Raw genomic sequence first — 13,986 nt, forward strand, 5'->3', positions numbered from 1 at the left:
GAACTGCAACAGGGCACAAATATCCCAAAACTGCCTAATAGTGAAATGTTTTAGAATCTTTCTGCTCAGACAATCTATCTGCAGTCTTGTTTATTGTCACACAGTTATGCCACTGTAGTTGTATGTTACAGAATTAATTCCACATTCTTGTACACAATGCAGGCAAGCCATCCTGCAGAGAAATCTGAGCTAGTGATAGGGCTACAATCCTATCTGACATGCTCCACACTACCAGCACAAAATGAATAATTACATTTTGTATGTGTTCTTCAAACTACAGCATCATGAAGAAGGGCTCAGAACATTTAAGTCCTTATTTGCCTTCGAAATGTTTGCACGAGACATGATCAGTTATAAATGTGTCGAGGGAGTTTGGTCAGGTAAGCCTCATTATCTTCTTATGTATCTTGGCCCAGTGATAAACACTAGAATGGGCACAGCCACAAAACCTCCATACACAGCCAGCATTACCTCAAGGAATCTTGGACAACCAGGATTATGAAATCTTTCCCGTGGTGATGTAAATCTAGAGCATTCCAGTAATGCTGGATAAAAGCAAGTTACTGCGGATGCTGGAATCTGAAACAAAATCTCTCTCAAAGCTGTCCCTGTCCCCAGTTTCATTTCATCCTTCACATCATTCGACGCCTCAACAAGAATATTTTCCTTTTTCTTACAGAGGTTAAGGAACGCAAGCTTCAACAACTCATCAACACCACAGCCCTCCACCAATCCCAATCCCTCATACCCCATGTCTCCCAGTATCAACACCACTGCCCATCCAAGGTCCTCCACCAGTCCCAATCCCTCATACCCCATGTCTCCCAGTATCAACACCACTGCCCATCCAAGGCCCTCCACCAGTCCCAATCCCTCGTACCCCATTTCTCCCAGCCCCAGCCCTTGCCGCGTATTCACCATACCCTCCGACTTCCCCTCTCTGAGGCTGAGCGTGTTGTTCTCAGCAAAGGACTCAGCTTTGTACCCTTAATTCCCCACCTCAATTAATTCCGGGCTCGACATGATGTTGAACTCTTCCTTCGTCGCCTTCGTCTCCATGCCCACTTCTTTGGGCAGAATCCTCCCCTCGATCCTTTCATGTGCCTCCAACATTCTGCCTCCAAGTGGACCCCCCCGCCGCCAGGACAATTACCTGCCCTTGATCTTTTCATTGAGAACTGTCGACAGGACATTGGCCGTCTTAATTGTTCTGCCCCCCTCACACATTCCAACCTCTCTCCTTCTGAACTTTCTGCTCTTCACTCCGTCAGGTCTAACCCCGACTTTGTCATCAAACCTGCCGACGAAGGGGATGCTGGTGTCATCTGGTGCATTGACCTCGACCTCGCAGAGGCTGAGCGCCAACTCTCAGATACTTCCTCTTACCTCCCCCTGGACCATGACCAGACCACTTAACATCAAGCCATTATCTCCAACACCGGATGCCTTCCCCCTCCGGCTTCCAACCTCATAGTCACCCAACCCCGGTCAGCCCGCTTTTACCAACTTCCCAAAATCCACAAAAAGGACTGTCCCGGCAGGCCCATTGTATCAGCATGCTCCTGCCTAACACAACTTATTTCCTCTTATCTTGACTCCATCCTCACTCCTCTGGTCCATTCCCTCCCCACCTACATCTGGGATTCCTCAGATGCATATTGCGCCATATTGACAGCTTCCAGTTCGCAAGCCACAAGCTCATTCTATTCACCATGGATGTGCAATCTCTCTACACCTCCATCAGGATGGCTTGAGAGCTCTTTGCTTCTTTCTCGAAAAGAGGCTTGGACAATTCCCATCCACCACCACTCTCCTCTGCCTTGCTGAACTCATTCTATCGCTCAACAACTTCTCCTTTAACTCATCACACTTTCTCCAAATTTAAGGTGTAGCAATGGGTCCCCACATGGGTCCTAGCTATGCTTGCCTCTTTATGGGGTATGTGGAACATTTCTTGTTCCAGGCCTATCTGGGCCCCCTCCCACAACTCCTTTACCGATACATTGATGACTATTTTGGTGCCGCGTCACGCTCTCGTCCAGACCTGGAAAAATTCATCAACTTCGCTTCCAGTTTCCACCCCTCCATCACTTTCACCTGGTCCATCTCAGACTCTTCTCTTCCTTGAGCTTTCTGTCTCCATTTCCGGCAATGGACTATCCACTAATATCCACTACAAGCCCACTGACTCCCACAGCTATCTGGACTACAGCTCTTCGCACCATACTCCCTGTAATCCCTTTCTCGCAATTCCTTCATCTCCGTCGCATTTGTTCCGATGATGCCACTTTCCAAAATGGTGCTTCAAAAATCTGTTCCTTCTTCCTCAACCGTGATTTCCCACCTACAGATGTTGACAGGGCCTTCAACAGTGTGCGGTCCATCTCTCACGCCACTACCCTTGCCCCCTCACCTCTCTCCCAGAACAAGGATAGAGTCCCCCTCGTTCTCACATTTCAACCCACCAGCCTCCGTATGCAAAGCATAATCTTCCGCCATTTTCGCCAACTCCAGCGTGATGCCACCACCAAACACATCTTCCCTTCACTCCCTCTGTCAGCATTCCACAGAGACCGTTCCCTCCGAGATAATCTAGTCCACTCCTCCACCATACCCAGTACCTCTCCCATCACCCATGGCACCTTCCCATGCAATCACAAAAGGTGTAATACCTGGCCCTTTATCTCTTCCATGCTTAACATCCAGGCCCAAAACACTCATTCCAGGTGCTTAACATCCAGGCGCAAAACACTAATTCCAGGTTAAGCAGTGTTTCGCTTGCATCTCTTCCAATTTGGTCTACTGCATTTGCTGCTCCCAATGTGGTCTCCTCTATATCGGAGAGACCAAGTGCAGACTGGGTGATTGCTTTGCTGAGCATCTTTGGTCTGTGCGCATTCAGGAGCCTGACCTTCTCGTTGCTTGCCATTTTAACAAAAGACCCTGCTCCCATGCCGACATGATGTTTTTGGCCTGCTGAAATGTTCCAGTGAAGCTCAACACAAACTGGAGGAACAACATCTCATCTTCCAGTTAGGCATGCTACAGCCTTCCGGTCTCAACATTAAATTCAACAACTTCAAACCTCAACCCATTTGTTTTCATCCCATTTCATTTTAACTATTTTTTACCATTTCTTTTTTTCTTAATATATATTTAAACCCCCTCCCCCAATCTTATCCACCTTTCCTTAACCTTTCTCCTTTTTGCTTCCCCCTTCCCCTCCCCCCACATCTACAGTTCATCCTTTGATGTTAGTTTCTCTGCTGTTTGGCCTTTCACATCTTTTGTTCTCTCTGGAGACTGCCATTGGCACTCTTTTCCCTTGGTTTCTGTGGCCATTAGCACCTGGTTTCCCTGGGTTTCTGTGGCTGTGACACATCTTTCATTCTCACTCCACAGTAAAATATTTCCCACTTTCTCTGTCAGCTTTGACAAAGAGCCATTGGACTAAAAACATGAGCTCTTTTCTCTCCCTACAGATGCTGCCAGACCTGCTAAGATATCCCAGTAATGCTAGTGGCCAAAGGATACCCAGACCCTTAGAACCAATATAAAGATGAACAATAACTAACATTGTATGATGTGGAGATGCCGGCGTTGGACTGGGGTGAGCACAGTAAGAAGTCTTACAACTTACACTGCTCCGAAAGCTAGTATTTGAAACAAACATGTTGGACTTTAACCTGGTGTTGTAACATTGTATGGGGATGTTCCCACGGTGCCCATGCTCCCTTTTTGCCTTCTGTGCAGCCTTAGACAAAGTCAACCATCTCATCCTCCTTCAGCCTCTGTGTTTCCGCTGACTAGTGCAAATGGGTTATTCTTGCTTCTTTCCCCTATGCTTATGCAAACAAAGGCAGAGCATTTCCAGCACTACCATCTCCTCACACTATAAAACCATTACCTATGGAGACTCCTTGTCTTGACAGACCAGCAGCCCACCCCCTTGCTCATGTACATGCTACACCCTGATGACATTATCCCTAGAAATGAAGTTATATTCCACATGCACACCGAGTACAGCCATCTCTACCTCTCCATCATCTCTCCGAACAAGTCCAAATTATCTCTATGCTGTTGGTTCCTGATGAGCTGCAATCTCCTTCAGATATATATTGGGGAGGAAGTAATCATTTTCAGCTTCTGCCATAAACTTCATACCCTTGCAAGCAAACCCAACCCTCGCACAATTTATTGCCTCAAGTTAAATCAATTGTCTTTGTTTTAATAAGTTTAGAGTACCCAATTCATTTTTTCCAATTAAGCGGCACTTTCGCGTGGCCAATCCACCTACCCTGCACATCTTTGGATTGTGGGGTGAAACCCATGCAAACACAGGGAGAATGTGCACACTCCACGCGGACTGTGACCCAGAGCCGGGATCGAACCTGGGATCTCGGCGCAGTGAGGCAGAAGTGCTATCCACTGCGCCACCATGCTACCCTAAACCAACTGTCTTGATAATTTCAATTTCATATAATCTCCATCACAATAACTGGCCACTGCTCTTCCACCTCCTCAACACACCTATCTTCACCATTGCCTTAAGCCATATTTTATTTAAACACTCATTTAAGCCTTTGCCATCTTTAGATGTAACTATTCCAATGTTAATTCTGCCTGACATTTTCCTGCCATAATCTTCAACTCATCCAAAGCCTTGTTGCCACAGACAGCCCACATGAAGTTGCTGCTCTACAAGACCTCAAATTTAAAACTTCCAGCCCTGTGCTTAACTTTCTTCATTGCCTTGTCTCTCCCTATCTTTGCATCCTCTTTCAACCCCATTACTGTTTGCCTCTTAAAGCTGCCCACCTCCAGCCTTTTACAGATTATCTCTGCCATCCTCCATCATTGGCAGTAAAGCCTTTTGCTGCTATGCCGATGCTTTGTAATTATCTCTCTCTTGTTAATAGTTGTCATCTGCAATAGACCATCAGCTCAAACAGGACTGGACCCAAAGCGTTATACTTAAATAAGAGATGCTTATGGAATGGCCAGTGTAACAACATTTATATAGCACCTTTTACTCCAGTGAAACTGTGCAAACCACTTCACAGTAGTGTAATCTGAAAGTAATTGACTCTGAGGCAGAGAAGACATTAGGATGAGTCACCAAAAGTCCAGTCAAAATGATAAAGTTTAAGGAGCATCTTAGAATCATAGAATCCCTACAGCGCAGGAGGCGGCAATTTGGCCCATTGAGTCTGTACCAACCCTCCGAAAGAGCACCCTACCTAGGCCCTCTCCCCCACCCCATAACCCCCATATAGCCTTTGGACAATAAGAGGCAATTTAGCATGGCCAATCCACCTAACCTGCTCATCTTTGGACTATGAGCGGAAACTGGAGCACCCAGAGGAAACCTACGCAGTAACAGGGAGAAAGTGCAAACTCCACACAGACAGTTAGTTGCCCAAGGTCAGAATCGAACACGGGACTCTGGTGCTGTGAGGCAGCAGTGTTAACCACTGTGCCACCATGCCACCTTAAAGGAGAAGAAAGGAGTTAAAAGGGTCAACACAACTGAAGGCATGGTTAGCAATGGACAGGAACAGTGTAAACAAAATTGGGGATGCACCAAAAGGCCAGAATAAGAAACCTTCAGAGTTCTTGAAAGATCATTTAATGAGCATCATTGTATTTGTTTGAAATAGGCATTGTGTTGTTTCCCAAAGCCTCTTAATCAAACCCCAAACCCTTTATGTATAAAAGAAAGATCAAAAATCTTGAAATGCGTTCCTCTGGAAAAAGGAGATTGAGGATATGATGAAAAAACACACATGCAGCTGGACACTGAACGAGAGACGGACTTCTTAAGCCAAATAGTATTTTCCTATTCTTATAATTTGATAAAATACATATATTTTTCTTCAGTTCTGCGAGTGCTATTGTTTCTTAGTTGCACCTGTGCTCAGCGATGTGTCAGATAACAGTAAGGTTTGGAATAACATATTGTCAGTTCAACCGTAATGCAATGAATAATTCCAAAATCTAGGTTGTGAATAATATTTCCAATGCCTTTGTATTCTTTGGAAATGTCCGTTCTCTACTTTGTTGGAAGACTAATCAGTCTGGATTGATCTTATCAATCATTAATTTATTTGAGAATACAAAGAATAGATTTATATTTCATGATTTTTGAAAATATTATTGAGAAGCAAGGAGAAAGGCCAAAGTTAATTGAAAAGACTAAGAGGTAGTCAGTATAGTTGGCAACAATTTATATCAGTACTTAATGTTTCTTCTTCTGTGCTATTTTAACAGAAGTGTTAACTCATTTAAGATAAATTTGTTAATGCCTCCATTAAACTATCAGCAATGAATTTGAGACAAACACATTAATCGTTTCTACAGCAACATTCCTGATAAGAATTTTAACCTTTTAAGAGAACAGAGAAATCAAAAAGCAGTGAGACAGTGCCACCAAGCTTTAATTTTAAAAGCATCAAGATGGTAGGAGGAAGAAGACACCAAGGTAGGTACAGTGTCCATAGTTCTGCAGTGTTGGGTTGAAGCGGGGCATGCTGGATATGTTTTAAATCATGAGAGAGGATACTGCACTCCCATGCTTTCAACAATAAGCCACAGTGCAATGGAAAAAATTTCAGATGGTCACACAACACCAGGTTAAAGTCCATTTGTTGTGAGACTTCTTACTGTGAGGATGCATCACAGTGGGAGATGAAATTACTCAAAGGGTGGAACTTAATTTTGACGATGAGTCTTGCTTGCTGACTGGAACCAATGGTAGCCCCATGTCACACAAAAACATAAAATATTGGACAATCTCAGCAGGTCTGACAGCATCTGTGGAGAGAGAAGGGAGCTAATGTTTTGAGTCTGGATGACTCTTTGTCAAACCAACTTTGACAAAAATTTAAAAAAATTTAAAAATGTGATTTTTATCATAAATGGAGAAATGATTGGAGAGATTTTACTATTATAAATTGTGTTTGTCAGGAATTGAGAGGTTGTTCATCAATAATTATGAACATAATATTATGTTAAAACCGGCATGGTAGCACAGTAGTTAGCACTGTTGTTTTGCTGTGCTAAGGTCCCAGGTTTGATTCCCGGTATGGGTCACTACCTGTGCGGGGTCTGCATGTTCTCCCTGTGTCTACGTGGGTTTCCTCCAGGTGCTCTGGTTTCCTCCCACAAATCCCTAAAGATATGCTTGTTAGGTGAATTGGATGTTCTGAATTCTCCCTCAGTGTATCAGAATAGTTGTCGGAGTGTGGCGACTAGGGGATTTTCACAGTAACTTCATTGCAGTGTTAATGTAAGCCTATTTGTGACAATAAAGATTATTATTATAAACCCCAATTACACCTAATTCAAAAAGGTGTTCCTTTTGCAATGGTTTTTATGTGAAAATAACACATTGGAAATTATCTTTTAAAGTCCACATTCCTTCTCCATTTACTTGAAGTATGATTTGCTTTAATTATGGCTGATTCCAACTGGATTTTAATTGGAATAAAATGTGGCATGAATAGTATCAGCCACAGTGCTTTCCAAAGCTGATCAATAGTCATCAACTGCACAATATAGTCTGCCCCATTAGAACCAAGATAATGTATAGCATTGTTCTCACATTACATCTTTATAGCTCACTTAGTCTCCATATTAAATTTATCACCAGAATCATAGGATTGACTCATGTTGCTCCATATTATCAGGCATTGAGACGTGAGGCATGATGCCAGAAGACTGTGACAAGGAAAGACTGGAGAAACCCAGGCCCTATGAAATTCAGACTTAGAAATGGCCCTATGGAGTTATACATTATAGTAAAAGGTAGAAATAGACTATTACTTTAACTTAAATTATGATGAATGGAAAAATGGTACTGATTGAAAGTATCAAATGCCAATTTCAGGGACACTTGTTATTCATGGACTGAATATTTGGCTAGAATAGTTGATGTACATATATTGGATTCATTTAAGGAACAATAGACATTGCAATAAGATCTGTAGATTCTTCTGGATGAGTGAACTATTCTGAAGCTCATCCATAATTGTCTTGTTCTTGTTAGGTACTCTGAATTGAGAATTGGTATTGAATTTAAAACAATGAAAAACAGTGGGATATTATTTATATCATACTGATCTTATAATTCAAAAACAAGGAATAGTCATAACACAAATGAAACTCTATATAATGGGTGCTCATCACCTATTCCATTGATAAAATGTAGAGGGTGAATTGATTAAATTAAACAGTGAGGTAGATGTTAATTTGATATGATTTACAAAGTTCCACTTGTTGGGGACAATGCTATGAGCTGGATATGGAGAAAAGCTTATTAAGTTCAATGGATGCATTCCTGAAGAAAAAGATGAGTTTGAGGAATATGATGACAAGATGAATAGGTATAGTTGACCAGTGAAGAAGTCTGCTGTGGCTCAAGCATTTGTCCTCTTCTTCAAAATTTCATAGAACAATCACTGTCCCTAAATGGAAAGAAACTTCAAAATACTCCAGTGCAGATGGAAAGGCAAATGGAATTTTGGCACTCGTTGCTACTGGAATAGAATAGAAAAGTAGGGAAGTACTGTTGCAACCTTATAGGGTATTGGTGAGAACACATCTTGAGTACTGTGCACAGTTTTGGGCCCTTTACTTGAGGAAAGATGTAACTTTATTAGAGGTGGTTCAGAGAAGGTTCATTCGATTGATTCCAGAGATGAAGAACTTGTCTTATGAAGAGAGATTGAGCATTTTAGGCCTATATACGCTGGCGTTTAGAAGAATGAGAGATCTAATTGAGGTATATAAGATGCTAATGGGAATTGACAGAGTCGATGTAGAGCAGATGTTTCTCTTAGAATGAGAGGCCATTGTTTAACACTAAGGGATGGCAGATTTAGACCAGAAATGTGGAATTACTTTACTCAAAGGGTCAAGAATTTGTGGAATTCTCTACCCAAGAGTGTAGTGAACCCTGAAACAGCAAACAAATTTATGGAGGAGTTAGATAGGTTTTTAATTAGGGATGAAGGATTATGGGGGCGAGCAGGAAGGTGGAGGTGAGGCTTGGATGAGATCAACCATGACCTTATTGAATGGCGGTTTAGGCTCGAGGGATTGAATTGTCTACTCCTAGCTCTTATGTTCTTAAATTCAAGTAAGTCAATTTCAATGTTTCCCTTGTTGGTCACAGCATGCACCTTTCAGGGCCACCTGCTTGGATGCTTGTCAACTTGGGGTGAGGGCTATGAGCAGGGAAACCGCATATTAGAAAGGCGGTTTCAAATAAGCATGAGATCCATCATTCGAAAATGCTAAAGGCCTAACCGTTGTTTCAAGTGTAGCCCTGGAGGCTGATATCTTCGCCTAGGCTAACGTTCTGGTCAATCGTGAGCATGTTCTTTTTGTCTGTCATACTGGAGGTTGAGGTGACTGTTTAGTGTCCCAAACAATCATATGTGGCAAAATGTTTAGGCCTTTTAACCCTTAGTCAATAAATAAAAATAAACTCAAAATACTTTTTCAGCACACAGGAAGCGTGGATAAGTATCTATTTATTCAATTGAAATATTGGGCTGATTTAGTGTTCCTGAAGTGGGTGCTGCTACTGATTAGAAACCCGTGACTCCTCGGTACGGGAAGCCCTACCGAATTAAGTGTTTGTCAGGCATGTAAGTAGCCAGCATGGGTCTTCCAGGATTTAGGACACTGGCAATGGAAATCCTGCCCAACAACAGCCGCCAGCCAATCAGAGACTGGCAGTTCTTCAGTGCAGGACACACTTGCACCAGATGTTTAAAACGCAACATCTCACTTACTCGACTCACACACAATATCACGCACACAAAGCTTAAAACAAAGGTGAAGGTAAAACAATACAATTACAATTTAGAATTTTCACTCTCTTTTGTAGTAGGTCTGTAGTTTCCTAGATGAGTTGATAAACATGCTTCTGATTTAGAAAATGCTTTGCACCTCCATGTACCCTTTGAGGCAGTTTTCAAACTACTCTAGCAGTACTATGGGATGAATTCTCCGCCAGCGGGACTCTCTGTTCCGCTGACAACACACCCCATCTTGTGGGTGTCCAGGCAGCTTGGGGTGGCTACAATGGGAAATCCCATTGGCCAGTGGTGGGAACGGAGAATCCCACTGCCAGCAACATCAAGCTGCCAAAAAACACATGGCTTGGAAGACGGAGAAGTCATTTCTCTTAATCGGTCGTAAACGCAAACGATTTTTAGGGCTCGCACCCACCAATCAAAAGCTAATAGTTGAATTCTCTTAAATCCAGGAAAGTCTAAGTGGGCTTCAATGGGAGTTCCAGAATTGTTGGCCAGCCCACCCCAAATCCCATGAAATCTGACACTTGAAATCCACCCAGTCTAGTTTGGATGAGGGACCATTGAAATACAATGGAAGGTCGATGGAATACATTCACATCTGTTTAACACATATTGAGTTTCAATGCTTCTTTTGTCCATGATGCAACAGAGTGAAGAGCTGGCTGGAACACTACAACTCTTCTGTTGTTAGTCCATCCTTAAACAAGTATTTGTGTGAATTCTCCGGGTGGCTGTGAATATTCATATTTCAATAAGTATTTGCTCAAGATTGATATGTGAAGCTCGAAATGCCAATTGTCATATGCTTTTACTGGTCTCTTTGCATTCAAAATTTTATAGTATTGTCTGAAAGTTCATAATACACTGGAACATGACAATTATCAAAAAGTCATACATTTACCTTTCTCATTTAAAAAAAATAAATTTAGAGTACCCAATTCATTTTTTCCAATTAAGGGGCAATTTAGCGTGGCCAACCCTGCACATCTTTGGGTTGTGGGGGCGAAACCCACGCAGTCACAGGGAGACTGTGCAAACTCCACAGAGCCGGGATCGAACCTGGGACTTCGACACCGTGAGGCTGCAGGGTTAACCCACTGCGCCACCTTGCTGCCCTCTCCTTTCTCATTTCTACATATGTTTTAAAAGCATTGAATCCAGGCATACCAAACCTCACATATTTGGAATAAAACTCACTAATTTTGGTTTAAACATTTAGGAGAAGAAATTCATTCAGTAGTGACGCTTGAACAAATTAATCTCCTAAATATTAAGCATCAGTGCCTCTGGAGGCTCAAGTTCTCAAAATAGGTCGATGTCGACAACTGCACACTCGCAGAACAAGGGCATCTTCCTAGTGGACTAGGTGATCATGCATGGCCAGTCGCTAATAACGTGCCCATCAAACCCCACCGACCTTCTCCCATCCAGTGAGTCTGCCTCTCACAGCAGCACAGTGGCACAGTGGTTATCACTGTTGCCTCACAGCATAAGGGACATGGATTTGCTTCCAGCCTCAGGTGACTGTGTGGAGTTTGCACGTTCTCCCTGTGTCTGCGTGGGTTTCCTCCGGGTGCTCTGGTTTCCTCTCTCAGTCCAGAAGATGTGCAGGTTGGGTGGATTGGCCATGCTAAATTGCCCCTTAGTGTCCAAAGGTTAGGTGGGGTTAGAGGGATAAGGTGGGGGATTGGGTCTAGGGTGTGTGCTCTTTCGGAGGGTTGGTGCAGGCGCGGTGGGCTGAATGGCCTCCTCCTGGACTGTAGAGATTCATCAATTAATGAGCAGAAAGTTGTGAGTGATGGAGGGTAAGTGAGGGGCTCAAGAGGGCAATAAGCTGAAGATGAGCACTGGCTGTTCAGATGGGGATGTGAGAATGTAACAGCATGTTTAAAACTTTGTTTAAAAGGGTTTGTGATTTGCCTCATTCCTTTTGATTATAAATGTCATCCCATAAATTTCCATGGTATTGACAACACTGGTTGTCCTTCACATTAGGAATCAATGTAGCTAATTTTTATTGAAGTAGAGATTTACATAACACACACACAGAAATTTAAGATTGATGGTCACATTCCAACCATCATAGATGCTAATCTTATAATTGTTAATTGAAATGGCTGAACCTGGCACTTCATTATGCAGCATGCACCAGTGTATCTAGCATAAGTGCACCCATTTAAATGTTATTCCTCTTCCTTCCTTAAACAGTACCAGCTACATTTCTTTGAAATTATCTCCGCTTTGCTCTTTCAGATAATGATTATTGTTAGAGAGGGTGCTGGTAACTCCAGGGGTCTCTTTCATTATTCACATGCGAGTCGGTGTTGATAGGTTTTTGGCCAAAGACAGCATCATAGTTAAACATAAACCTGCCTACATCTGCTGTCCAGATTTGTGCACTTCAGTTAAGGTCATTAAATCACAGGTGATGTCTCATGTACAGCAAGACTGAAATGAGGTCAAAGCCAATGTCACTGTGGTGATATGCATCACTGTAAATACACAAGTGGTTAATGTAAATACACTACAACTAAGTAAACACGAGAGGGAGGACCGGAAATGTCATGTCATGCAGACATACAGCTAGTGAACACATAGAATAGGACACTACCAATGGGCAATCAAGACACCCAGAGATGACACTACCACAAGGGTGCATTACACAACCCATATAAAAGGATAGGGCACACATGCTCTGCCTCTTTCCACAGGCGACACTTAGAGAGTAGGACAGAGGCAGATCAGAAACATCACACCCATCACGTGGCTTAGAGCAGACTAGTTAGTTAGACTGAGTTACTATAGCAAGATTAGCAGGAGAGTTCAACTCAGAGAACTGTACTAATGGTTCAATAAATCACATTGAATATACTTCAAAGTCTGGAGTATCTTTTGGTCAAAGCTGCATCGAGTTACAGCCTGTGTTATCCCAGAGTACATAACACAACATGATACCAGTAATGCCTGTTGAATCTATATAGTTCAACTCAGCAAGATCCGTGACTACCAGCAACAGCACCCAAGCAAGATGATCGAGATTCCTGTTCCTCAGCAGCTCAGGTACCACGGCAATCTCAGTGCCAACTGGCATGCATTCAAGCAGAAATTTGAGATTTACATTGTAGCATCCGACCTAGATGGCGTGGCCGGTGCTGAGAAGATAGATCTTCTGCTCACCATTAAGGGTGAAAGTGCAACAGAAATCTTCAACTCCTTCAAGTACTCCAAAGGGCAGGGCAAGAGAGACTTCCACCCACAGAGAGCGGCCTGACGCCAAGAGAGTGGTCCACGCACCATGAAGAGTACCCAACTCTACGCAGAAAGCAATGACAGACTCCACAACGGGACCACTGCACGGCTCCACACAGAAAACACAGAAAGACACCACAGCAAGACCATTGAGAGCGCACAGATTGACTCCACAGCAAAACCACTGCATGACTCCACACAGGGAACAATGCCAGACTCCACACAGAGAACGACACAAGCCTCCACAGCGAGCTCATTGACAGACTCCACGATGGAAGCAATGCAAGACTCCAGAGTGCAGTCCTTGCATGAAGAAGACCATGAAGATCTAGCAACCTCATCTGAGCAACCAGCAGCAGACGATGCAAGTCTGCCATGCTCAAGTGCACAGTAAGATGACTATGGCAGTCTAGCCATCTCATCTAACCGACAAGAAGACACTGAAGGTCTACCCACTGTATGTGCGACAAATGACAAAGGCTTCACAATTCCCATACAAGATGTGCGACATCTCAGCGTGACTGACAGATCTCAGCTAGTATGTACAGAGGCACTCGACAATCAAAGTGACACCATGTTAATTCAAACCTCATCTACTCGAGCCTCTCCACAAGAACCTGAAATGGCCTCAGATGGGGAGCATCAAGAAACCAAAGGTGATTCAAGTGAACTGGGCATGACTCCAAACGGGGAGCACCGAGGAATCAAAGACGGCATGCTCAAAGAAACAGCAGATGCCACAAAGGACACTGACACAAGTAACTTTGTGAAGGACTCGAATTCTCCATTCAGTGCGGTCATTGAGCGCAACAAACACAACAACAAAACCTACAAAAACAACAACAAAGACAACAACTAGAAGCGTACCAGAGGCAACAAACTCAACAACAAGCACATCAATAACAACAAT

At 43.2% G+C, this 13,986-nt stretch overlaps 1 protein-coding gene across 6 annotated transcripts in view; it reads right to left on the reverse strand.

Moving 5' to 3' along the window:
* The window catches only part of arhgef9a (Cdc42 guanine nucleotide exchange factor (GEF) 9a), a 528,724-nt gene that overhangs the window by 236,096 nt on the left and 278,642 nt on the right, over positions 1-13,986 (reverse strand). The gene's annotated exons all lie outside the window — the stretch shown is intronic.

This window comes from Scyliorhinus canicula, chromosome 17 (genome assembly GCF_902713615.1).
Source record: "Scyliorhinus canicula chromosome 17, sScyCan1.1, whole genome shotgun sequence".
NCBI lineage: Eukaryota > Metazoa > Chordata > Chondrichthyes > Carcharhiniformes > Scyliorhinidae > Scyliorhinus > Scyliorhinus canicula.